At 46.1% G+C, this 27,993-nt stretch overlaps 1 pseudogene; it reads left to right on the top strand.

Moving 5' to 3' along the window:
* LOC147706376 (small ribosomal subunit protein mS40 pseudogene) overlaps nt 1–27,814 on the top strand; it is a 40,923-nt pseudogene extending 13,109 nt beyond the window's left edge.
* The last annotated feature ends 179 nt before the right edge of the window (nt 27,815–27,993 follow it).

Genomic DNA, 27,993 nt, shown 5'->3' with positions numbered 1-27,993 from the left:
TTAGTCATGATCGATATCTTTTCAGTGTTGAGCTTTAGGTAGTTACTCATCATTTATGCATGTATGGTGCTGAGGCAGTTATCAGTTTCTGAGCTGTAGAGATTGTCTAGGCCATACATTTTAGAATAATTTGAGTAACATCTGCACAGTTGTAATGGGTGAGGTTGAATCTAATCAGGACCAGTTAGATGGTTATGAAGATGTTGATTAACAGAGATGTTAGGATGGAAGCTGAAGGACACCACCGTTTTGGGTATGAGGAACTGATGTGAAAGATGGTAGATACGCTACACTTAGTCTGTCTCTGAGCTAAGAGGCAAGCCACTTGCAAGCATTTTCATGCAGATAGTTGTAAAATAGAGTATGCTGCCTTTGGAGCTCATCATCTATTTGTTGTTGGGGTTTTTTATGTAATATATGGCTAAAGGTAACTGAGGTCTGGTATGCAGTGCATGCACTTCAGATATTTGGAAGGTCTGATGCAAATGAGAGGGTGTATCAGTAGCAAATGAAATTACACCACTATGTCTTCCTGCCTAATGGAATATGCTGGACTATATACAATACCATGTTATCTGGAGATGGCCGAATTAGATGTTTTTGGCAGAAGGTTGGGGGCAGAGGAGGGTCAAGAGCCCGCTGTATTAGGAAGTGATGTAAGATGTAAAATGTTAATATTTTTATCTATACTACTATAATAAAGGAGAAACTTGCAGGCTTTGAGGCGGGTAAACGCGGGAACCACTGCGCCAATCTACACACCCGATACACCGTACAAATCGTCAGAGTGTGTAGATGGTTATAGGCTATGTAAACTTAAAAAAAGAACCTTATTTAAAAAATTAATTAAATAAAAAAAGTAGTCCCCCCAAAGTAGCGCCGGCCGACGGGGGGATGCTCCCTCCGGCCCTCGCTGTTGTGCTGACTCTGCCACGATTGACCTGTAAGCAGACATTTGACAGGGTATCGTCACTCATGCTTTAATAAAAAAAAAACCTCCGCTCAGTGCGGCCGCTGCCTCCAGTCACCCGGAAGTGTATCTGTTCGTGAGTTACAGAGGGCAGCAGTGTACAAAGGGGAGCAGTGTACCGGGGGGAGCAGTGTACAGAGGGGAGCAGTGTACAGAGGGGAGCAGTGTACAGAGGGGAGCAGTGGAGGAGAGGTGAGTCCAAGGAGGGGGTCAGGGAAGGTGAGTCCAGGGGTGTAAAGAGGAGGTAGGTCCAGGGTTTATTTATTTATGCGTTTTTATATAGCGCGGACTTTACCCGAAGGTGTCAGTGCGCTTCACAATAGGACCAGTAATGACACAAGAGGAAACAATTACAATTGAAAAATTACAAAAGCAAACGTTAAGTTACGTGGGGCAGCAGGCTGGAATGACAGGAACAGGAGCAGGGGTCTGAGGACATATGCCGACTACCGCAGGAACCACAAGGGAGGGATCCCGCCCCAGAAGACGAGGAAAACCTGCATTAGAGGAGAAAAGATCTGTGGAAATCCCTGCACCATCGGCAGAGACCAGAAACTGGGCCTACACCATCAGAACGTGAAGCTCCTGGAGCAGTTCATCTCTCCTTACACTGGCGAGATCCTCAACCCCATGCCACCGGTGTGTGTATGAAGCAGCAGAAGAAGCTGACAGATGTCATCGGCAAGGCTCGAGATTTTGGGGTGTTGGGCTCTCGTGTACCCTTGGCTGACTTTCAGGAGGAGGACTACACTAACTCACATGGTGCAGTGACAAAGACTCCCCCCGCACCCGCCCTGCAGACAGGGGCAGCATGGTACCCCTGGTACGAATGGCAACAGCCACCGGAGCAAGAAGTGGCCCTCATCCGGAATATCTACTGGCGCTACCTCAAGAAGGAGGAGGTACCTGCTACCCAGACCAGAGAGGGCCCGAGTGGACAATCTATTGAGAGCTACAGTGAGGCTAGGGGAGAAGCACGGGCGCTGTGGGATGAGTGACGCGATTGGAGGTTTCCAGGAGGAACCGCACTGGGGCGACATGCAAGATCGACGTCCGAGTGGCACTTGGGGTGGGGGCAGCAAGAGCGGGGAACTCTTTCTGGCCCTGCTCATTATTCCTGCTGAGCAGGATGAAAGGACTGTGTGTGAATCAACACTTATGTAATAAAGTTTACTTCTTGACCAAAAGAAGAAAAACAAGCATTTACAATGCAATGGTTTTGCCTTTGTTAAAGTTAGAGCTATTGGCATTGCTCTTGACATTATTTTTATTTATGTTTTTTTTTAACATAAATAAATGGCATTGTCATTTACAATGCCACTAGCTTTATCTCTCGCAAATGACACACACAAACACACACAGAGCCCCCCCACACACACCCACACAGAGCCCCCCACACACACAGCCACACAAAGCTCCCCACACACACACAGCCACACAGAGCCCTCCACACACCCACACAGCACAAGCAGGCAACAGGGGCACACGGAGGCACAAGCAGGCAACAGGGGCACACGGAGGCACAAGCAGGCAACAGGGGCACACGGAGGCACAAGCAGGCAACAGGGGCACACGGAGGCACAAGCAGGCAACAGGGGCACACAGAGGTACAAGCAGGCAACAGGGGCACACGGAGGCACAAGCAGGCAACAGGGGCACGGAGGCACATGCAGGCGACAGGGGCACGAAAACTGAGGCACAAGCAGGCAACAGGGGCACACGGAGGCACAAGCAGGCAACAGGGGCACATGGAGGTACAAGCAGGCAACAGGGGCACACGGAGGTACAAGCAGGCAACAGGGGCACATGGAGGCACAAGCAGGCAACAGGGGCACACGGAGGCACAAGCAGGCGACAGGGGCACGAAAACTGAGGCACAAGCAGGCGACAGGGGCACGAAAACTGAGGCACAAGCAGGCGACAGGGGCACGAAAACGGAGGCACAAGCAGGCAACAGGGGCACACGGAGGCACAAGCAGGCACCAGGGGCACACGGAGGCACAAGCAGGCAACAGGGTCACGAAAACAAGCACAAGCAGGCAAAAGGTTCACAAGCAGGAATTGTAATTTAGACGGGGCTGAAGTGGAGAACGGTCAGTAGGGAAGTAGTGCGGCTGGTGCAGTGGTACCAGGCCGAAAGGTGAGAGGGGCTGTCTGCACCCCAGTTTGGACAGTTTCCACTACCTAACAGGGATTGGTGGGAGGGGGGCGTACTTCTTGCTTGCTTTAGGGCTGTTACTTCGGGGACGCAGTGCACGCACTTGCCTGCTGCCGCCGGGACACGACAACAGGCAGGGAGAGGACAGGCTGGGAGAGGGCAGGGAGGGGACAGGCTGGGAGAGGGCAGGCTGGGAGAGGGCAGGGAGGGGACAGGCTGGGAGAGGGCAGGTTGGGAGAGGGCAGGCTGGAAGTGGACAAGCTGGGAGAGGACAGGCTGGGAAAGGTCATGGAGGGGACAGGCTGGGAGAGGGCAGGCTGGGAAAGGGCAGGGAGGGGACAGGCTGGGAGAGGGCAGGCTGGGAGAGGGCAGGCCGGGAGAGGACAGGCTGCGAGAGGACAGGCTGCGAGAGGGCAGGCTGCGAGTGGGCAGGCTGGGAGTGGGCAGGCTGGGAGTGGGCAGGCTGGGAGTGGGCAGGCTGGGAGTGGGCAGGCTGGGAGAGGGCAGGCTGGGAGTGGGCAGGCTGGGAGTGGGCAGGCTGGAAGTGGGCAGGCTGGGAGTGGGCAGGCTGGGAGTGGGCAGGCTGGGAGTGGGCAGGCTGGGAGTGGGCAGGCTGGGAGTGGGCAGGCTGCGAGAGGGCAGGCTGCGAGAGGACAGGCTGCGAGAGGACAGGCTGCGAGAGGACAGGCTGCGAGAGGACAGGCTGGGAGAGGGCAGGTTGGGAGAGGGCAGGCTGGAAGTGGACAAGCTGGGAGAGGACAGGCTGGGAAAGGTCATGGAGGGGACAGGCTGGGAGAGGGCAGGCTGGAAGAGGACAGGCTGGAAGAGGACAGGCTGGGAAAGGGCAGGGAGGGGACAGGCTGGGAGAGGGCAGGCTGGGAGAGGACAGGTTGCGAGAGGGCAGGCTGCGAGAGGGCAGGCTGCCATGGTACAGGGTGAGTTCATTAGCTCTCCTTCACAACTCTCAAAGCAGGTGCACACTTATCACAAGTCCTTAACATTTTTTTTACTAATGCCTCCATTTTGAGAAGCTGGCGGAGTGGGTCACGTCCCTTGCAAATGGTCAAACTGATTCCCACGCTGTCCTACGGTAGTATTTCACACATGATGTGACCAACATAAACCTACGCCGCCCATGAGTACATTGGGATGGCTGAGCTGGTGACTGTGGAGAACTATAGTGCTTCCAACTTCCCCCCAACAACCCCCCAACTTCCATGATCTTAGATGCCTTGCGTGCACCGTTGGGCACTCAAGCAAGTGAGCACACATATTTCACGTCTGGAAACTCAATCTACCTCTGGGTCCGTCAGTGGTTTCTGCACAAGACTAAAGTAAGACAAGCGACAACCTCAAGGTGCTTTACATTGTCCTGAAGCCCATCACATACTGATACCTTAGTACCCTCTACAGTTTCTCTGCGCGGGTTTGAGCTTCTCCTGGGTCCAGAGACTTCTGACTCTTACCTAAACCTCTCTGGCCTCAACTGCTTTTTATTATTTTATTTATTCAGTTTTTACATAATGGCAATCAGGCCTCAAGAGAGACATCAAAGCACTGCACAGACCTACAAATGGAATAGGAGGCAAAGAAAAGGTTTGACATGAAGCAAGATTTTCTGGAGATTGAGAAGGCTTAATAGACATGATAAAACGAGGAAAATAAGGTGATCTAAATAGAAAAGGTCACATTTTTTAGATTCATATTCTTTTTCAGCTGAAATAGGGAAGGGGCAGTTTGAAGCAAAGAGCATCTTTCCTACTGCAAAAGCGAAGATGAGCAAAATCACAAGTTTTGTTCTGCTGCTCCCCCGCCCCTCTTCCTTCCCCCGGGTGATTTCCAGGCTAGCACATTCTCCAGATGAGAGCCAATACCTACGTTTGCTGGATGACGTCGGACATAAGAGAAAGAACAAAGTGGATGAGTAAAGAGATAAGGATGGAAAGAGTGAAGTATTAGAGTGACTGTAAAGAGGGAGGCGATGAAGGAAGAAAAGGAGGGATATGAACAATTAAAAGATAGGAAAATATGAAAGCAAGGAAATACAAGGATGGGGAGGATAGAATGGTGAAAAAAGAGGGAATAAGAAGGAAGAAACACACACTAACAACCACGCCGGAAACAGACAGTACTCCCAGGCAGGGCCAAAGTAACAGGTAGTGCTCTCCCATAAGGCCCTTATTCTCTAGACATACTGATGAGAGAAGATCTCTGCAGCCAGATATAAGCATTGGCAAAGCCAGCAGAACTGGTTTTAATGTGCAAAACAGCGTCAGCACATAACAGAGAGAAACACAGGAGGGAACAACATCCCCCCTCTCCCCCCCCCTCCAGAGGAGAGGCAGAAAAGTGTACAGTTGTAAACTAGTCCCCTGGGTCCCTAGTTCAATGCAAACGCTTGATTTGAATAGCACATTTGACTGAGCCACGAAAACCTCAAGCCAATGGCTGAACGAGACTGGTCGAGGAAAGCCAATGGCTGAAAGGGGAGGATGCATAGCCTACTGTATGTATATGTGTGTTTGACAGCCGTGCTGTCAATCAACAGACCCGAAAAAGCAATATCGAGCAAGGCCCTGAAAAAACAAAGACCCAAGACGTGCAGAAAATTCCAGAGCGAGACGCGTGAAATACAATTATCCAGCAGTATGCAGTGTAGACTGGAAGAAAAACTCCACTTCACAGCCGAGCAATCACCCACAGCACGGGCACTGGGAATACCCAGCACCGAAAACAAGCACTCCACTAAAACACCCAGGCAGCACCCCAGAACACCATGAAGGATTCTTAGCACCCTACGGCGCTGCGTAAGGTGGCTCAATGAATAACAGGCACTCAGCACTATACGGAGTATCCCAGGAGAAAACTCGCCACTCACAGGATACACCCAGGGAACCGGAATGTCGAGGGCTCCACATCCCTGGACAATAATTTATATTAAAAAAAGAAGAAGAATTAAAAAAACAGCGCCCTACTGGCAATATCACCCAGCGCATCACTGACTAGCCTAGAGAACACCTACTCCCATATTTTTAACTCGTCATATCTTTTATGAGGAGAATTATTCCCTCCTAACGTATGTGCCCCCTGAGCAGAGGGAGAGAGGATGTAAAGCACCACAAAGAATATGCATCGCCCTGTTGTACTGCCAACACAAGCAGGCCACAGCATCACACCCACTGCATAGTTTATTGAATAGAAAGCAGTGCGTAGCACAGTGACACAACACCCAGTAGTGCACACTTTGTCCAACACTTCCTATTAAAGGGCAGATTACACCCAGTACCTCAACCAATACCAAGGGCCCCATGGCACAGAATAAAGAACTGAGAGGGCCCGGTAACATACCCAGCAGAACTACCCGGCATACCTCTGCAGACAGGCTCATTGACACAGACAGAGAGACAGGCGTGGAGTGCGCGATCAATAACGGAAGAAGCAGTTCATCGAGAGGGACGGGGGGAGGGGGGCGGGAGAGGACACGGACTGCCTGCTCTGTGCTCACCGCGCTCTCCGGTCCGCCCCCCCGCCTCCGGGGGGCTCCTTGCGACGGCGGCAATCTGTTGACTTCTCCGGTCTCCCTCTTCAGCATGGGAGACCGGCAACGTCCTCCGCTTCTTCCGGGGCTCCCTCCAGGCAGGCCACGGGAGCCCCGCGTGGGCCGCCATACTTCTTCTGGGCCGCCGTCTTCCTTCTTCCCCCGGGCGGCGGGGGGGCGGGCACTTCCGCCCGGCCGCGCTAGGATTGGCCGGCCGGCTGAAGAAACCCCCGGGCGGGGATCGAGCAGGAAGGGAGGAAGGGAGGGAGGGGGAGGAAGGGAGGGAGGGGGAAGGTCACTCACCTCCAGACCTGGGCATAATAAGGAGACCCGTCCCGAGCAGCAAGGGAGGTGCCGGCAATGCCGGACCAGATTCGGGGGCGTTCCCGGCTTTTGGCTGACGTCGCGTGACGTCGGCAAATGCCAAAGAATCTCGGGAACGCCCCCAAATCTGGTCCGGCATTGACGGACAGGCCCCTCGTCCAATGGCTATGCTCCATTTATGGAGCTAGCCAATAAATGACGAGGGCCGACCCAAACCCACACTACAGTTCTCATTAGGTTTTCGCCTGCGCGAAAAAGATGCGCAGAGCGCATCTTTTCGCCAGGCAAAACCTAAAAACGAGGTCAGTCTGGAGGGAGGAGGATTAGGCGGGGGTCGGAGCAGGCGGGGGACGGGGACTAACAACACCAGGCAAGGGTCGGGGCAGGCGGGGGACGGGGCGGGCGGAGCCACTGGGCAATGTAGGGGGAAGCCTGAAAGCACCCGGACAAGGTCGGGACGGGCTGCTAGTATGTTAATACATTGCTTCAAACAAACAAAATCATAGTCTGCAGACTGATCAATACATGCGTTCAGACATTTAAGCAAAATATATTGCTCACCTGCCCCTCCCCAATTGAAGTAAAAGACAATCCGGGTGTACATAAACTCTTTTCTGTCACTCACGTCACATGTTATAGCTGTGGTTGAGACTGGTTTATTTCATGTAGTTGTGGTTGTCCAACTCTTTTCATATATTACCTTTTTCCCATAGAGTTCACAGACCATGACACTGGTATTAGCTAGAGTGCACTGTGCGGACGGTTCATACCTAGATAGTCCTAAACACCTCACGAAAGGATACAAAGCAGCAGCACATCGATGAATAATTCAGCGATGGCACTGGGAGGAGTCTCTCTGCACCCCCATTATGGCTGTATTTTTCCAGTTGGAGGGGCATTTTCCTCACATGCTTATGCACCAATTCTGTAGAATCCGCAAATTGCAGATCCGTGTTAAGAAGCTTTCTGTGAGTGTGTCATCGCTGTGAATGGATAGCCACTCTACTCATCAGTATCTGAGTGCATTGTTCCCAAGGTGATTCAGAATCTTATCTGATAAGGCTATTTCCAGTCCCATTGGACCAGTGCCAGAGTGCCAGAATGTCAGCGTTTAAGGTAGATCATTCTTGGTTCAGGCCCCTAAATCTTGGAACAGCATGTCCAATCTGGGATCTGTAAGATCTAAGGGAACCCTGAGTAAGGCACGGGTCCCAGATCATCTACAAATGTGGCAAATCATTTCGATCCTAAAAACAATCACTTGAGCATGATGCCCTAAACAACTACTAGACAAGTCCATTACAGTCTGCATAGTCACCCAATTGTTGTTTCACATCCAATCAAAGAACCTCAGTGTAGAGAGAGAGGGTGGAGAGAGAGAGTGGAGAGAGAGAGACAGTGGAGAGAGAGAGTGGAGGGAGACAGTGGAGACAGAGTGGAGAGAGTGGAGAGAGAGTAGAGAGAGAGTGGAGAGAGAAACAGTGGAGAGAGAGTAGAGAGAGAGTGGAGGGAGAGAGTGGAGAGACAGTGGAGAGACAGTGGAGAGAGAGAGTGGAGGGAGACAGTGGAGACAGAGTGGAGAGAGTGGAGAGAGAGTAGAGAGAGAGTGGAGAGAGAAACATTGGAGAGAGAGTAGAGAGAGAGTGGAGGGAGAGAGTGGAGAGAGAGTGGAGAGACAGTGGAGAGACAGTGGAGAGAGAGAGTGGAGAGAGAGTGGAGATTGACAGTGGAGAGAGAGAGAGTGGAGAGAGTGGAGAGAGTGAGCGAGAGAGAGTGGAGAGAGATAGAGAGTGGAGAGAGACAGAGAGAGAGTGGAGAGAGTGGAGAGAGAGTGGAGCGAGAGAGAGTGGCGAGAGTGGAGAGAGAGTGGCGAGAGAGAGTGGAGAGACTGGAGAGAGAGAGAGTGGAGAGAGTAGAGAGAGTGAGAGAGAGAGAAGAGAGAGCGAGTGGAGAGAGAGTGCATTGTCGCATTGTCTAATGTTTTAAAATGGAAACGAGAAGGAGCAGTGGATGCACTTTTGTCAAAACTGAACAATGAGTGGGCCCGGTGTTGTATATCATGACAGGAGTCTAAATGAGGAAACCCACCTAAAATTTGGCAAACTTCCCCGGCGTACTGATGGCAAGGACCCTGTAATGAATGGACCACCACCTATGATAGCCTGCTGGCAGACTAAGCCCAACCTTTAACTCCACCATCCAGTGTTACTTATCACAGCTGTATTGGTGATAATGGTGTAACAATCGCCCCGCATTTCCTGCAGTATGGCGGGTCGCTGGCCTGAGAGCTCTAGAATGGCACGGAGAATTGGGGGGGCCCCCTCCATGTAGTTTGCAGGGGGGCCCCCTCAAGTTTCGTTACGCCTCTGCCGTCAGGGAAGAGCCTTACCTGGCAAGGGGGTTAAGTGGGGGGCTTGCTAAAAGTAGTCGCGTATGCATTGAGCAGCACGTGTATGGTATAAGACGGCGTATGTTTACACTAGGCTGAGTGACCAGTCATGGAAGAAGGGCTTGTGTGGGACGTAAATCAAAAGAGTGAAATAAGTGTGCCAGATTGGAAAAGCCAGAATGGCAGTCATCTTAGAGGAGGTCAATACATTATAAGAATCATAGGAAACTGATGCTATCAGTAAGAGCAGAGTAAGACCACATGAAAGAATAAGTAAATCAGCTTAACAGTATGCTAAACAATTACTGACTTTTGTGCACTGGAAAAATTTGAATTATGCAAAACAAATGAGTGTGGCAATAATATGCAGAAAACAATTAGGTCAAGATTATGGAAGGAGGGAGAGTTAGTTACAGGTGAATTTAGAGAATACAGTAGTCCTTCAGGAATGCTCGACTGAACCAGCTATTGAAAAGTGTGAATAACAAATGTATACAAGGGGGATACAATGTCAGAAGGGGCATGACTACAAAATTATATAAAATCCAGCACTAGTTACAAGCAGGCCCAAGATTGGTATCAAAGAAAGTTCAACAGTATCCTTTTGATTATGTGTAGAATGCCAAAAATGCAAATGATGTAGGTTATAATATAGCGGTGGACGGAATTTGGCTAGTCGCGTTACGCAAAGTTCCACGAAACGGTAAAAAATCTCCCCGAGCTAGGCAGAATTCCACGAGCATGCGGAATTGCTTGTTCCACCCGTTTGTGATGCGTTTTTCCTGTTTGGGGATACTGTTTGCATGCTCGGGGGAAATATCTTGCAAACTTGCCCATGCTGTCGCAGCCATATGCGTCACTTGTCCCACCCGCCTGTTCACGAATGCGGTTGTCCGATGGCGCGTCCGAATGACGTGTTCGTGATCGCACACTTTCGCGGGATCTCACGGCCGTCTACCAAAATCTTGTGGCGCACGCAAACGGATAGGAAAACTCGTCGGTGAGCGCAGGGATCCCGGTTAGTCGCTCCCGCGCACATGAGCACGCATTTTGAAAGCGCAAACAAGGAAAATATTCCGCTACGGCGCGTATCGCGGAATTGACAAAATTCTGCAAATTCTGCAAATTCCGTGAGCGGAGCAGAATTTAACGCCCAGGCCTAGTAGATACATCCAGTCCTCCATTTTGTTCAGTCCAGTGTGTAGTCTGTCTGCCTGTAAAATCCCCTTTCATTCTTCCTTATTTAGTATGGATGCAATGTTTCCTCCTCACTCCGGTTGTTTCACCACATCAATGACTTGCCTTTGTAGATCATTCTCATTGTGATTGAGTTCCTCAAAGTGTTCCACCAGAGGGGATTTGCAACCTTACATCTAAAACAACAACTACTGTGTGTGGACATATCCTTACTCAAATTCTTTGCATGCTTTGTCCTATGTATAACAAGTTGCTTGGACAGGTAATGCCATAAATCACATTGGATGTGTTACAATTTGAAAAATGTTGCAGGGTGACTCTCACATTTTCAAGTGGCCTTTAACACTTTTGTTCTTTTTAAATTGCAAAGATGGGCTGCTTGAAGGAGATGGTCACTGCATGTAATACATTCCAATGGTGTAGAATACTCTTTTCGCTTAGTTGGATACTAGGAAGAATGTAGTGACACAAACCAACCCATCTTAGTCCTTCTTTTCTCTGGGGTAGACTAATACCTACCAAGGTCAGTTCCAAGATCTCTTCATTGACCTTTTAAACAGTTTACGTGGGTAGCCTCTAGAAAGCAGTTTGTGTGACAGTGTCTCACCCTCCCTGAAGAAGTCTTGCACAAAAACTTTGAATAAGGGAGTGAGTCTTGTAGTACTTTGGGTTTTGTGGCCGGAGTGCGCCCGTAGTGTGTTACTTTTTGTGGGTTTGTGAGGAAGAGATGTGTATAGTTCCCCTTCCTTTTTTATGATGAGACCAAGAAAGGAGATTTTGTTTCTATTGTGTTCCTGAGTGAATACGAGACCCTTGCCATTGAAGTTAAGCCAGTTGAGAAATTCTGTGAGGTTTTCTACCAACCCCGGACAAATCAGGAAAAGATCATCAATGCAACGCTTCCATACCAATATATGGCAGCAAAATGGGTTAAAGTTGGAGATGAGGAACTTGGATTTAAGTCTTCCATGAACAGAATTGCAAAATTGAGGTCAACAACAGTTCCCATGGAAGTCCATTTGATTTGTTGGTACAAATCACAGTTGAGTTGGAAACAATTACGTATAAATGTCAGGTTCAGTAGCTCAGTGATGAAGGCCGTGGGTACCCAATATGGATGTGCTCTCTTATCTAGAGTTATTCTCAGGACTTCAATGACATCCAGTTAGGTGATATTGGCGTATAGTGATTCACTATCCATTGTACCCAATAGGCACTTGCTATGATTGAAAGGAATATGTTTGATCTGGATGATGAGGTCCAGACGATCTCTGACAGACCAAACTGTACTGGGGACAAATTCTTTAATAAAGAAGTTGATGTATCTGCCAATGGGTTAAAATATCGGCCACACCCTTATATTATGGGTCTATTGGGGGGTGGAGACTACTGGTTTTTATGCATCTTGGGTAGGGTATAGATAACCGGCAGGAGGAGAGTATTGGTGTATCAAAATAGGTATTAATTTTGGCTAATAAAGCCTACTTCCTTGTCTCTCCCGGTGGTATTGAAAATCAATCCCTGGAGTTCCTTGGTGAGGTCAGTATTGAGTTTCAGATAATGTTTGTTGTTTGTGACTTGCCTTATGATTTCTGTTTGTATTGGTCTATAATCTGTACCTCTATTCTGCCAGTCTTATCCACTGGTTTGATAATCTGTGATTTTTTTTGGGAGGTTGAGCAGTGCTTGCTTTTCTAATGCTGAAATATTGTAGGAGGTGAATATTCTTTGCTGTTCTAAGTTAAAAATTTCTCTGAACATGATTCTCTCAAAAGCGTGAAATTCAGTGGGGATGGAGTTATTTGGTGAAGAAAAAATCAAAGATGGTTGGAAACCAGTGTTGGCATTGGCCGCAGCATATGGATTGCCAGGACCAAATTGCGTAATCTTATTTTTCTGAAAAAACATTAGGAATTCGGTTTGTAGGTCCAAAAAATTAGGGCAGTTCATTGGGAAAAATGAAAGGCCTTTACTTAGAAATTATATCTCTGTGGAAAACAATTTGTAGACACATTAAAGACGGAGAAAGTCTGAAGATTGCCTGGCACAATATTGGCAGCAGCAGGTAATGGAGTAGTAGGGGTGTGCATATTTACTGGTCATCCCACTGGTAGTACTTCTGCCGAGTTTATCTGTTGCCTAGCATGCTGAACCATCATTTACCTCTGAAGATTGCCGGGCAAAGGAAGACGGAGGAGTGTAGGTCTAGGGAGAATGTCCTGTGCTCACCCCCTGGCAACATAGGAATGAAACATGTCGACCCCAACTTGTCCCTTAAATTTGTAACTATCAAGGTACATTGCTACTGAAGGATAGCTCCTCTATTTTTATTTAGTCAAGGGACCTGTACCCCAAAACACTCCTTACCTTAGAGTATTTTATACACACCCCTATCACCACCCTATTTTCCGCACGCTACCCTTTCATGCACTCCTCCAAAGTCGTCAACGGTACAAAAGATCTCAGATAAAGAGCCCCTTGGCCCCTCAGGCATTACAGCGGCTGCTTGACAAGGAGCATCGTATGATGAAGCATGACACCCTACCAGGTGTCTCTTGGCATTAAGATCTGACCATTCAAACCCCCTGTGATCACTGTGATTGGTTTTGTGATTCCACTGGTCTGCGGACTTTCCCCACTTATGAAGAACTACTCTCCCTGAAGTATTAAGGCTAATTAGCTTACATGCCAGGGGCCTTGTATTGAGCAAGGGCAAGAGGACTGTGTTCCGATGAAGCAGTGAAGTCGGGGTGCATGCCAGCATGGAATATCGATCGGCTAGCATGCTGTGAACAAACAGTTAATGATGAGGAGAATTTGCATGGGGGAAGTAAAATATAGGCACTAAGTAAGCTGCGTTACCTGGCAGCACTTTAATCCATTTCACAACCATATATTGATATAGAAGCATTACTTTGTAAATATTTTCTTGATTTGTCAGGGGTTGGTGGAAACCCTCACAGAATTTTTGAACTGGCTTATCATGAATTGCAAGGGTCTCATATTCACTCTCGAACACAATAGAAACAAGATATTCTGTCTTGATCGAATGATCAAACCAAAGAATGGGTAACTATATACATCTCTTTACCATAAACCCACAGAAAGGAACACATTACTGGCATACTCCGGGCACCACCCCAGGTTACTACGGGACTTACTCCCCTGTTCACAATTTTTGCGCAAGACTTATTTAGGGTGGCTGAGACACTGTCACACGAACTGCTTTGCAGAGGCTACCCACGTAAACTGTTTAAAAGGTCAATGAAGAAAACCTGATAGTGACCTAGGTAGGCATTAGTCACCCCCAGACAAAAGAAGGACACCGATAGGCTGATTTGTGTCACTACATTCTCCCCAGTATCCAACAAGGTGAAAACGAGCCTTCTACGCCTTTGGAATGGGTTCAAAGCCAGGAACCCCTGATTAGAGCAGCCCAACTTTGCATTTCAAGACAAATTGTAGAAACGTTATGAGTGCAAAATGCAGACAATGACACAAACTCATGTATTCCCCTTTACATCCACAGCACAATCCAGGACACTTGAGGACAGTGCAGAGGGAGATGTGTGTGGAAATCCGGAGGACCAGTCTGATGATGGGGACTCAAGTGAAGAGACAAAGCACACCCCAATCATGCACAGGAAGCACGCATATGTGCCCCACTGCCACCATTGGAGGATGACATAGAGGCCACAGAGGAGGACAGTGAGCAAAGAGAGGCAAGGCAGGGTGTGTCACACATGCGTAGGCATGAAACCCCACAAATGAGTGTGCAAGAATGGAAAAACGCAGGTCAAGGTCCAGGACCAGCACTGCCACAGATGAAGAGCACACAGTCTTTGCAGGTCTTGAGACCAGCATGCAGGAGGTACAGCGCCTGCAACATAAATCATTGCGCTCTTTTAATAGGCAGCTCAGCAGACTGAACAAAAATCAGCGCTACATGGGGGAGGGCATCATGGCCATGGCAGGAGCCATACGTGACCTGTGTGTCACATTAATGCATGACCAAGACTCCAGGACAGGGCTACCCAACATGCCAACGCACGTCTGCATAACTACACCAAGGCGATGAACCACCTGTGCACCACCAACAGCAACTTGACCCGTCGCCGCATTACCATGCAGGTGGAAATGTCACACTGCTGCCACAACATTGCAAGAGGCCTGGCGCAGGTCTGCAGTTCAGTAGAGCAGATGCAGATGGCAAACTCAGGTGGCACAGCACTCATGGTCTCTGGGGAGAGTGAGGAGACATCAAGCAGGAGTAGCAACACGCCAACATTGCCAGATGCTAGAAGGCCTAGTGGCAGACAGGGTGCAGCACCTAGGTACCCAACGGAGGGCACTCTGCCTGGAGAACTGCTAGCAGCAATCCGTCACCGAAGGAGGTGAACTGTACACTTAAACAGTAGCGTCAATGGGTGATGCAACCCATTAATACATATTGAACACTTTTTTTGGAACTACCTGCACTGTGGACCTAACATGTGCTGGGTACAGCAACAGTCAATGTATTGGAACTATGCAACACTACTGATTTAAATCATTATTTTGCCTCATGTCATCCTTACTCACTTAGAAGTAGTTCTGTGTAATCTCAGTCCATCTCTGACGTCCGGCAGCTGCCCCAACTCCTGATGCTGGTCTTCCAGGGGGAGCTGGGCCATCGTCAGATGTATCTGTATCAGTCACGTCAATTGTGGTGCCTTTCCTCATAGCCATGTTATGGAGCATTGCACAGCTTGCCACGATTTTACAGCACGTCTCATGGCTGTATTGCAGTGCTCCTCTGCTTTTATGCAGGCACCGGAACCAGTTCTTTAGGATTCCAAGCGTACGCTCTATGACGCAGCACGTAGATCTGTGTGCCCTGTTGTATCTCATCTCCCTTGCATTGGCTGAATCCAGGTACGGGGTCAGGATGAAATCCCACACTACAAAGGCACTGTCACCTGCAGGGATAGACACAATAGGTGAGTCACTGCCCCCCCCCCCTCAGAAGATGTACTGGATGGATGGATGTGTGCCATGCATTACCTAGCAGGTATCCATCTCCAAACTCTCCAGCACTCAGACGTCTGTGTATCCCACTACGTCTGAAGATGAAAGAGTCGTGAGTACTGCCAGGGTATTTAGGTACAATGTCATTGATAATATACTTAGCATTGAACACAATCTGTATATTCAGGGAATGGTAGCATTTACAGTTTCTGTAGACATATTCAGTTGCTGATGGGGGTGTGATGGCCACATGGGTCCCATCAATGCAGCCAATGACATGGGGGAAATGTGCAATCTGGTAGAAGTACAGTTTTGTTAGCTGTAATGCCTTTTGGGTGCTGGGGAAGTATATGTGATGTAATAGCCTCTGTACCATTGCATTTAGAAAGGCATTGATAAAGCACGACAGGGCACTCTGTAAGACCCCGCCAGCCTCTGCTATGACCCCTTGAAAACTCCCTGAGGTCAGGAGGTGCAGGGAGCACAGGACCTGCACATGGGTGGGAATTGTTTGGGTCCTGCGTTTTGGGTGTTCCAAATAGGGCTTCAGCTCTGCAATCAGTTCCAAGATGGTCTGTGGGTGCAGCCTGAACTTGTCATGGATCTCCTCTTCAGACTGCTGGAACAGAGTGACGCGCAGCCTGAAGATCCGTTCTTGTCTCATTCTCTTCTGTGCAAGAGCCTGAATACGCACCCTTCCGGCTATCACATATAGTGCTGCCATTGTGGAAGGATCTGTTGCATTGTGGTCTGGTTTAAGTACCTTGCATCTGGTAACACCTGCATGCACTTGGTGGTAATTACGATGTCTTAATTTGGAAATTTGCCTCTTTAGCAAATTGTGAATTTTTCACACATTTCCTTGCGATTTCTTAAAATGCGATTTCCAGTTTGCGAATTTCGCTAATAGAGAAAATCGCATTTTAAGAATTTGCAAGGATATTCCCCGACTTTTTGTTTCGCAGAATAAGAAATCTCTATTTTTGCGATTTCTTACTTTGCGATGCGAATGTGTCTCATACTTCGCGATTTGCGAATTTTTTATCGCAAACAATGTTTTTTACGATTCGCAGCGTTTGCGATTAAAAAATCATTTCATACATATGCCCCATGGCCCCTTGTAATTTTTCTGCATATTATTGCCACATTGATGGGTTCACATTTTATATTTTACTTTTTATTTTTTCATTTAACTTTTGTAATTCGAATTGTTCCATTGCACAATGCCGGTAATTTTTTTTACCATACTGTTATGTTGATTTACTTATTCTCTGATTTTGGTCTTACTCTGCTCTTACTGTTAGAACTGATTCCTTATGGTTCTTTTAATGTATGGACCTCATCTAAGATGACCGCCATTCTGGCTTTTCCAATCTAGCACACTTATTCCTCTGTTTTGATTTGTGTCCAGCACAAGTCCTTCTCTAATGGCTAGCCACTCAGCCTAGCATACATATACTCTGGCTTATACCATACAAGCACTGCTCGCTGCGTAAGTGACTGCTTTTAGCAAGCCCCCGCTGCACTCTGTTTCGATCGCCTGATAAGGCTCTGTTAAGAATGTCTTCAGTTCCTCGGGAGCAGTAACGTCAAGAAGCCCCCCTTCTGGCAGCTCCGACTCTGATTTTGAATAACATAGGTTCAAAATGGCCAGATGAGGGGAAGGGAATTAGGGAGGGTACTGCGGATAGGGAGACCTGGAAAGAGAACCCAATACGTTACAGGCAATTCACTTGCAGTACATGGTCATCAGTATTTGGTATGGAAACATGTACATTCTGACTTACCTGTAAATATAAGAAGGAACTCTTGGTAATCTAACAAGTGACAAGTTCTATCTTGAAGATTTTTGCAACAGTAGAATGTCCGTTTCTTGTCACTTGCGTTATTGCTATACTTAATATTTGAGTGTTCACTCTTCAAGTTAACCCTAGTAAACTTTGAAGATGATTAACTTGTGACTTAAGTTCGTTAAAGCTTCTCCTGTAAAATATTCTGTCTTTTCCATTCACATGTTATGTCACAAATGGATGACAGATAAAATGTCAAGAATCCAAATGTTCTAAATGTTTCAATAAAATGTCAAGAATCCAAATGTTCTAAATGTTTCAATAAAATGTAATGAACCCAAATGTTCTAAATGTTTCAATCAAATGTCAAGAATCCAAATGTTCTAATGTTTCAATCAAATGTCAATAATCCCAAAGCTTAAACAAATAAGAGGTTAATCTTCAATGTACTCCTAGGTGCACAACTCTAGTTCAATATTCCCAAAGTTTCATGATGCATGTTCTATCACACACACCTTGTACTGCACTTTGTACAAAGGCATATTCATTTGCCCAAGTCTCTGCAGCCAATACTGATTTCTCCGATACAGACCGTCAGAGAACACTCCACATTGTCACTCATGCGGAATATAATTATCTTGAACACCAAAGTCTCCTACCTGCTCCGTGTTCCTCAAAACGCTTGCATGGTGCTTTGCTGCTGCCGAAGAAGCTGGACGGAGCTGCCGGATCAATTCACTGGGGGGACTCAGGATAATCCGCGTTCGGCGGATGGGCGTGGCTCCTTTTATGGACACGAGACGCCCGTACGGTAGCCGTGTAAGCTGATGTTTAGAGAGACATGAGGTACGTGAAAATGCTAAAGAAAGTGCCAAGTAATAGAAAAAGCTAAAGAAAAGAATAAGGATGTCAAACGTGACATTACCACTGTACACATGCCATCAACAACAATTAGTCTGCAATAGATAAGGTGTTACTTGTATTTTTCGATTGCTTGTGTCCTTTTTACTGTTATCAAGCTTTATTTCAGGATAATGTCTGCTGCACTTTTGTCACTCTTTATTTCAGGATAATGTCTGATGCTCCCCGGGGAAGATTCATGAAAGGCTCTTCACTCACCACGACATTCTCATTCCCCATTGGGAATTCTTAACCTCATTTCTATCCATTAAATTACAGCACATAAGCCGAGTGCTCATCCACACCGGCTCTATTCTGCTTTCCAGCAAATCCATTAATGGCTTTACCTGTACAAATACTGCTGCAAGTTGCCTGTACGGTAAGGTGACTTATTTAATACCTAGATTTTAATATCCCCATGCAAATTCTCCTCCTCGTCCTTATTTATTTGTTCACAATAAGCTAGCCGAGTGCTATACCATGCCCCCCTTTGCCCAGACAGTGCCACTTCCCCGGAACGCTGTCCTTCTGGTCCTGCGCAGTACTTGGTCCCTGGTATGTAGGGTAATTAGCCTGGCCACTTTACTTTTCTACATGGTTCATTCGTTTAGGTCATTAATTTTTCTAATTCCCGATTTCAGTGTTACGTCCGAGCTTATCTCTATGCTGGCATTCTTATCTCTTCAATTCAGGCAATGAACGGGTATAAAATCAACGCCTCTGCTTCGATGTGGCCCTTATTTCAAACCCAACACTGGGGGCAGTCACTGAACACGCACCATCCTTAGGCAATATCTTAGTGCTTGGTTTTCCTTACCATTAGGGTCTGCAACGCTATAGGTTTTGGCTGATCTGCATTCATCTATTTCCAGATTATGCCCTACCCACTCATGGCAATTATATGATTGCTTTGCCTATTCAAGGCATTGGCAGCTGTTGGTTAATTCAATTGTCCTTACATGTTGAGCACCCCTCTACCATATTGATTACCTGGTTGGGCCTCAGCCATGTGTTTGGCCATAGGAATGTAATTCTTGTCTCCCCATCAGGGTCGCTGATCATGGCATGCATACAGTTAATTTCCAACTGGCAAATCATTCTCCCTTCCTTCTTTTCTCTCTTTTATAATCCTTCTTTTCTCTCTTTTATAATCCTTTTTTCTTTCAGTCATTTTCTTTTACAATTGCGTAGCACATCTCAGGTATGCCATGTAATGCCCTGATTATGATGCTGTAATTGTGTAAGGGTTGAAATGCCTTTGTCTGTCTTGTCTTGTCTTGTCTGTCTGTCTTGTACTGACCCTATTGGTAGAAAGTAATAAATATAGGAGCAGAAGTGCTGCTGTAGGTTTACTTGTGACTAACCATTTTCTTGATTAATATCACACATTATTGCCTGAGTTTTTTGGGCTGTTTTTTTTTAGCCATTTGTGTTTTGTGTCTTCACCCACCAATTTTGATTTAATTAGTTAATACCTGTTTTGTTTTCTTAACTTGTCTATTGGACATTACTTCTGGGTATAATTGTTTTCCCCAGTAAAAACCCCACACATGTTTTGTTTAGGAATCATTGTGTCTTTAAAGCAACTTTCTGAAATGGCAATTTTAAAATTGTAATTTAAAATCCAATTTCAACATAAGAGATGTTTTTTCATTCCAATTCCAAAGACACCAAACATTAAATGGAAACCTGCTCTCTATTGGAAATTACAGCTTATTAAATACATTTGTTAACTCCAGTGTTATCCAATGGGGGTAAGATTTGTACACTACAAGGACATGTAAAGCTTAAAAGTGCATTTGCAACTCTTTAAATACACTGCACTCTACTCTGTCCAGGAACTACCCTAGGGGTAACTTGCATGTATTGAAAAAAGGAAGATTGGCACTTTTAAACTGCACACAGTTTCTGCAATTGTAGACTTGAGACAGGTTTAAAGTGCTACTTAGGTGGGTGGCACAATCAGTGCTTCAAGCCCACTAGTAGTATTTAATTTACAGGCACTGGGCACAGGAGTGCCAATTTGCTAGGGACTTACAAATATACCAATGGTGTATACGTCTGTGCTACCTTGTTTTAATGAGAGAGCAGAAGCACTTTAGCACTGGTTGGCAGTGGTAAAGGGTGCAGAGTCCTGAAGCAAGCAAAAACAAAGTCAGCAAACAAGCGTTGACAGCACCAATTACTGGGGAACTACACATACGATGCTGCAAAAGTGTTTTCAATCCTGCAAGAAAAGAGGTGGTATCCGACGAGGCAGATACCGCCTCTTTTCTTGTCCCTGATCGAAAAGAGGAAGCAAAAATTACTAACTCTGAGGTACAACTTGAGACGAGGACAATGCAAATAATCTTGCAAAGCAACCTCAGCAGCTATGGAATCTGACTTTGTTCATGCTCTAAGGTTTGTGGGGACAAAATTGAAAACATCAGGGGGAACTCAGCTTCTTCATTTTGCCTTGCACCACGGAAAATTTTTGAAAACCAGAAAAGTAACAAAGTCCCAAGGTAACAACTTTAACTAGTATGTCTTACTAGGCTTACTTGACCTCTGCATAATTGCTGTCATCCTGAAATCATGCTTACATTCTGGTCTATATTGAGCACTGACTTGAGGCTTTGCCATTCTTGGTGCTTTTTGTCTTTTAAATATTTTGTATCTATCATATCCCCAGTTATCTAAATATGCTTTTAACCATTTATGTGTCTTTGCTACTAATATTTTTTTATTTTTCTAAAATTTTTGTTGTGTTCTTAACTTTAAAGTTGTTCGGAAAGTCTTAAAATTAGCACACATCTCCCTGGCTAGTTGTCTGCTGCTCATGGCACTGTTACCAGGTGTTAAGCAGAGAGTCACATTGAACTGTCTTCTGACCGAACTAGATTCTGTTATGAAGTCGGAAGGGGGCACTCCATTCACAAGTAATCCCCTATAGACCCCTATGGAATGGGTATAACCTAAGGAAATCAGTGTTAACAGCAGCAACAAGCAACAATAACAATGCTAACTTTAACAGCAATAACAATGTTATCAAGTAAATATGGAACTTCTTTTTAGGGGCAATTATTTCATGTTTGACAAAGAACACGTGTTCCCAGGAAACAATGTGGTAATTCTGTATGAAGTATTACTGTATGTTTCGTAATATTGACTCAGCAGAACCTTTTGTTTCTACTAAAAACAATACTAAGAGCTAACTTGTAACTTGAGCTTTGGTCTCTAAACAGACTGGTGCAGATTTTTGAAAAAGTCACACACTGCACGACAGGGAAAGGGCATGAATGCACTGTATTTAATGCAATACAGCACATTCCTGCCTTTTCCCCTGCACTGCCGCCCTTTTGGCTGCCTAGTGCCAACTCAGGCAACCTTGCACCATGGTGCACGGGTGCCTGTATTTCATACAGAACTGTTTTTGTGCAGGAATAACACCTTCCTGCACAAAATCATTCCTGAAAGAAAAATTCCCTTTTTCTATGTGTGCCGCAGAATTCTGTACCTATTCCTATAGCTTTACCGGATTTATATCATCTAGGGAGACAATGGGATTTCATACCCGGTGTTGACAGCATTCCATCTGTTTCAGGTATAGTCCCAAACAACCTTGACAGGGCTTCACGATTCCCATTTCTGCTACGACATTAGCAGTTTTTCGGACTGATTCACGCCCGTGAGGCGGTTGATTGCTATACCTGACCCATCCATTTCTTTTGGTTCTGGTGAGCAAAGTTGTGCTATTTTTCACATGGATTATCTGCTTGCACACTCTTCTCTCTGGTTTTATGTGAATTTTTATATGTTATAATTAGTTTTGTATGTATTTTCTGACCAGAAACACTATATTTCTCTCATCTTTCTTGATCTCTATTGATGCACAATTTTCCTTCTATTTTGTCAGCACATCTGGTTGACTTGGGATTTCGGTTCTCCCTATTAGCTTTGGTTTACGACTAGAATCTGTGCACACGAGAGATGTTATTAACTTAATATACCTTTTCTCAGTAGATAATGCTTTTTTGATATGGTTGCCTGATGAAGGCGGCACGCTTACCGAAACGCGAGTCTATACCTCGAAGAACCAGCGCCACATTTATGTATTCTAATTCATGGTTGGTTTTTTTTGTGCATTAGTGTGGCTTTTCGTCTGTATATGTGTCTGTATTGCTTCCAGCTATTGTGATGTTTACTGCAGTGAAATGAATATTTTCATGTACATAGTGTGATCACAAGTCTTTCAAAACAACATTTAGAGCTGGCATATCACCAATACGCATTCAATCTTGGTGACGAGCAATGACAAATTGGTTGATCATCTATAATCCGTGTTTTAGTCATTGGCTAATAAATTCTGTGTCACCTTTTTAAGTATTTTGTAATAACAATAAAATTATATATTTTTATAATGGTTTGGTACATTGAGCTGATTTTTCATCTGTGTTCAAATTGAGGTCTGTTATAATTGTTTTCCAGACCTTTATGCTGCCTAGTGATTCTGTATTACCATTTGCATTTTCCTTGTACTAGGAACGTTTATTAGTTAAAGGGAGTCCTTATTTTTGCATTAGATATATATGTCTGGATCAAGAGAGCCACGTAACGGAATGCTGGGTGGTGCAGTGGGTAATAGTAACTTGTGAGTTTTTAGTGTTATGAAGTCCCACATTGTGACAGAAAGCATTGTGAATATGAACATCATTGTATTAAACTTGCATTGCACATAGTATAAAATAGGTTGCCACAAAGTGCACAAAAAGATTTACATTTAAGATAAAGCGTACTTCCTAAATATAGATCTGAGTAATATGCAGACTGTTAGTAGTGCAATTTTTTTTGTAACTGTCCATTAAAAGCACACACCCTATCCTTAGCTCAGTAGGTCACAATTCACAATACCTCACAAAAAGAATATTCTTTCCTTGACTCCATCAATTAAAGCCAATACTAGCTTCCAATCAGACTTTATATGTGCAGATTAACCAAATGTGCACATTTACATTTATCTCAGGAGGCAAACATTGCAAGGCTTGTTAGCTGTCTGTCCCTCTCTGACGTCAAGGCACAGGAGATTCCCTTCCCTTCCATTTCAGCTCAGGCATCTCAAGGGTCGGAATTAACCAGGAAAGGTTGCCATTTTAAGTGGAAGTAGTGGAACTGTTTTTTGCCAAAATAAAAAAGCTGGGGTACATCGTGAGCCTCAGATCCCACCCACTTCGACCTTTGATAGTAACAGGATATTTGGGGCATCACCCAGAAGTGCACATCAGGTTCCATTCCATTGTGTGTGTCACAAATGAAGGTGCTCACCTGGCACTGAACATTAGTAGGAAACACCCCTATGCAGGAATGTGTGCTGTGCTTTTCCATACCAATGAATTAAAATAAAGAAGTCCGCATTAGAGATCCTTGGATTTGGGGTGTTGATTCTGCACCCCTAGAGTTATTGATGCCAGGATCCTATTAAATCCAGGGGTGCCGAATTAACATGGATTCAGGTTTGAACCCTGAGAATTCTCTGAGGAATGAGAAATTTCCAAAAGAATTGGTAAATCTATTGAATTTTTCCCCCATGATATCATCTGTTTCCAGCTTCAAAATCTCTGGTGGACTCTTGAGATGGTCTAGAAGTCAGGCACTTAATTGCCAGACCTTTTGATATTCTGCCACATGGGGAGACTGTTTGCCTAATTTATGTATGAGCACAACAACAGCAGTTTATTAATTCAATTTACATTTACAATGACTAATACCTGCCTCCCAAGCCATTCTTATATCTTTGGGGGCCTGGAATAGTTCAGTTCAGAAAAACTTTATTTCGATCACTTTAGATCAAAAAAGTACTACACAGAACACAACACATACAGTCATAGCATAGCATGACATGGACTCTTTAAACAGATAAAATTAGATACATAAAACAAAAGAAACTTTAAATGCTCAATTATTAGTCCATTTTAATAGTAGCATATGAAAGAAATTTCACTTTATAAAAAAAAAGATAAGAATTAATCTTTAAAACACTTTTAAAATAGCAAAAAAAAAAGTAAAGTTCTTTTATAAAAACTAAGAAACGTTATTAACAGCAGGGCATCCAAGTAGTATCATGCGGGGAAAAGGTACCCAGGGAAGGGTGGCATTTAAAATCTATCAAGAACATATTTCACGCGTCTAATCCACATTGCCATCAGGAGTTTGGCCATGCAGAGTACCACAATCTGGCTTGAATCTGTCTGCAGTATTCTAAATGACTCCTGGTGCTTCGTGGTTCTCAGTTTCCTGCACGGGGGCAATCCATGTTGCTCTGCAATGTTTATAACAAGCATTTACAATGCAATGGTTTTGCCTTTGTTAAAGTTAGAGCTATTGGCATTGCTCTTGACATTATATTTATTTATGTTTTTTTAACATAAATAAATGGCATTGCCATTTACAATGCCACTAGCTTTATCTCTCGCAAATGACACACACAAACACACACAGAGCCCCCCCACACACACACCCATACAGAGCCCCCCCACACACACCCACACAGCCCCCCACACACACAGCCACACAAAGCTTCCCACACACACAGCTACACAGAGCCCTCCACACACACCCACACAGCACAAGCAGGCAACAGGGGCACACGGAGGCACAAGCAGTGGGTGCATCGGTGGAGCTGAGTGGTGGGTGCATTGGTGGAGCTGTGTCTGCTGAGTTGTTACCGAATTGTGATGGGGCTGTAATACCATTTACTGTGTAATATGGTGGAATATGGAGGGAAATGGGAAAGTCACAGATGTGGCTGTAAATTTTCCTGAATGTCACATGGCATATTCCTAACTCCCAAGATGCCCCTGAATCATGTCAGACAGCTATATCCCAATCCTCGTTTTTAAGCAACACTGCTTTGCCTTCTAGGCGTGTATGTAGTCTATCTTCATTAAAAGCATGGGCTTGGAACTTTCAGCAGGGGGAGGGGAGTCTACGGGGAGCGGGCCTGGCTACAATGCAATGGTTTCGCCTTTGGAAAAGTTAGAGCTATTGGCATTGTAAGTGACAAAATTTGTATTATGTGTTGGTTTTGAAAACAGATAAATAAATGGCATTGTCATTTACATTGCCATTAGCTTAATCTCTCGCAAATGTGAGACCTATTGTACCCTACGGACGAGCTCAGCAGACAGCAATTACTACCACACACACACCCAGAGCCACACACACACACCCACACACCCAGAGCCACACACACACACACACACCCAGAGCCACACACACACACACACACCCAGAGCCACACACACACACGCACACACCCAGAGCCACACACACACACACCCAGAGCCACACACCCAGAGCCACACACCCACCCAGAGCCACACACACCCAGAGCCACACACACACACACACACACCCCCAGAGCCACACACACACCCCCAGAGCCACACATACACCCCCAGAGCCACACACACACCCAGAGCCACACACACACACCCAGAGCCGCACACACACCCAGAGCCACACACACACCCAGAGCCACACACACACCCAGAGCCACACACACACCCAGAGCCACACACACACCCAGAGCCACACACACCCAGAGCCACACACACCCACCCAGAGCCACACACACCCACCCAGAGCCACACACACCCACCCAGAGCCACACACACACACCCAGAGCCACACACACCCACCCAGAGCCACACACACCCACCCAGAGCCACACACACACACCCAGAGCCACACACACACACACCCAGAGCCACACACACACACCCAGAGCCACACACATCTGTTGCCTTCAAAATGTTTATCAATAGAAACGGTATTACACATAAAACCACATCTGTATACTACCCAGCAGGTAATGGAGCGGTGGAAAGGTTCAACAGCAGACAGCAATTACTACCACACACACACCCAGAGCCACACACACACACCCAGAGACACACACACACACACACACACACACACACACCCAGAGCCACACACACACACACACACCCAGAGCCACACACACACACACCCAGAGCCACACACCCAGAGCCACACACCCAGAGCCACACACACACCCAGAGCCACACACACACCCAGAGCCACACACACCCAGAGCCACACACACACACACACACACCCCCAGAGCCACACACACATCCCCAGAGCCACACACACACACCCAGAGCCACACACACACACACACACCCAGAGCCGCACACACACCCAGAGCCACACACACACCCAGAGCCACACACACACACACACACACAAACCCAGAGCAACACACACACCCAGAGCCACACACACACCCAGAGCCACACACACCCAGAGCCACACACACCCACCCAGAGCCACACACACCCACCCAGAGCCACACACACCCACCCAGAGCCACACACACACACCCAGAGCCACACACACACACACCCAGAGCCACACACACACACCCAGAGCCACACACATCTGTTGCCTTCAAAATGTTTATCAATAGAAACGGTATTACACATAAAACCACATCTGTATACTACCCAGCAGGTAATGGAGCGGTGGAAAGGTTCAACAGAGTGTTGAAAGGAACCATACAACTAGCAAACAACAACGAGTTATGTTGAAAAATGGAGGTAAAGAAAATGATTTGGGCATTCAGAATAACAACTAGGGAGAGCACAGGAATCAGCCCATTTGAAATGATGAGAGGAAGAACAGCACTGTCCAAGGATAATGTAGGGTGGCTTAAGACAAGAAGGAAGGCTAATTGGTCTGCAGAGGAAGTCAGGAAGAACGTACTAAAAGCACAGAGGGCATACAAAAAACACTTTGATACAAAACACAAATGCAAACCCCTAACTATCCAGGTAGGAGATTTGGTGAGAGTAAAAAGAAGTGGGTACATTGAGAAAGGACAGAACAGGTTCACCAAACCATTTGTTGTGGAAAAATTATTTTGCAATTTAGCCCTCCTCAGCGATGGGAAAGTGTGGCATACATCTGCACTATCTAAATGCGAGAAGAAGAACAGTATAGAAAACGGAAAAGAAGAGGCGCTGGATACGAACAAACCAGTGGAAGAGGGAGATCGTAGGGACTTTGACAGACAAATGAACTTTGAAAACACTTTGATACAAAACACAAATGCAAACCCCTAACTATCCAGGTAGGAGATTTGGTGAGAGTAAAAAGAAGTGGGTACATTGAGAAAGGACAGAACAGGTTCACCAAACCATTTGTTGTGGAAAAATTATTTTGCAATTTAGCCCTCCTCAGCGATGGGAAAGTGTGGCATACATCTGCACTATCTAAATGCGAGAAGAAGAACAGTATAGAAAACGGAAAAGAAGAGGCGTTGGATACGAACAAACCAGTGGAAGAGGGAGATCGTAGGGACTTTGACAGACAAATGAACTTTGATTGGCTGTATAAAGATGTGTTGGAAGAAGAGAGGGCAGAGAGGAAGGAACAGGAAGACAGGGCCCCTCCAAATCAGGAGCAAATAGAGTACATTGGGGAAAACAGATCTCAGCAGCAGCGAAACTACGGACGCATCCGGGGCAGAAAGTAAAGCATTTTCTGAAGAAGAACTGGAGTCTGGAAGCGGTACCACCACTGCCAAAACCACCACCAGTAGATGCGGACGTACTGTAGCTATGCCAAGCAAGTTCAAAGACTTTGCGTGCGACTAACTATGGGGGGGTGTTACCTCCCACCACTATTCTATTGTTAACTTCCTTTGGGAAGGAG

This window comes from Lissotriton vulgaris, chromosome 7 (genome assembly GCF_964263255.1).
Source record: "Lissotriton vulgaris chromosome 7, aLisVul1.2, whole genome shotgun sequence".
NCBI classification, from domain to species: domain Eukaryota; kingdom Metazoa; phylum Chordata; class Amphibia; order Caudata; family Salamandridae; genus Lissotriton; species Lissotriton vulgaris.
This window is presented reverse-complemented; position numbering and strand designations above follow the sequence as displayed.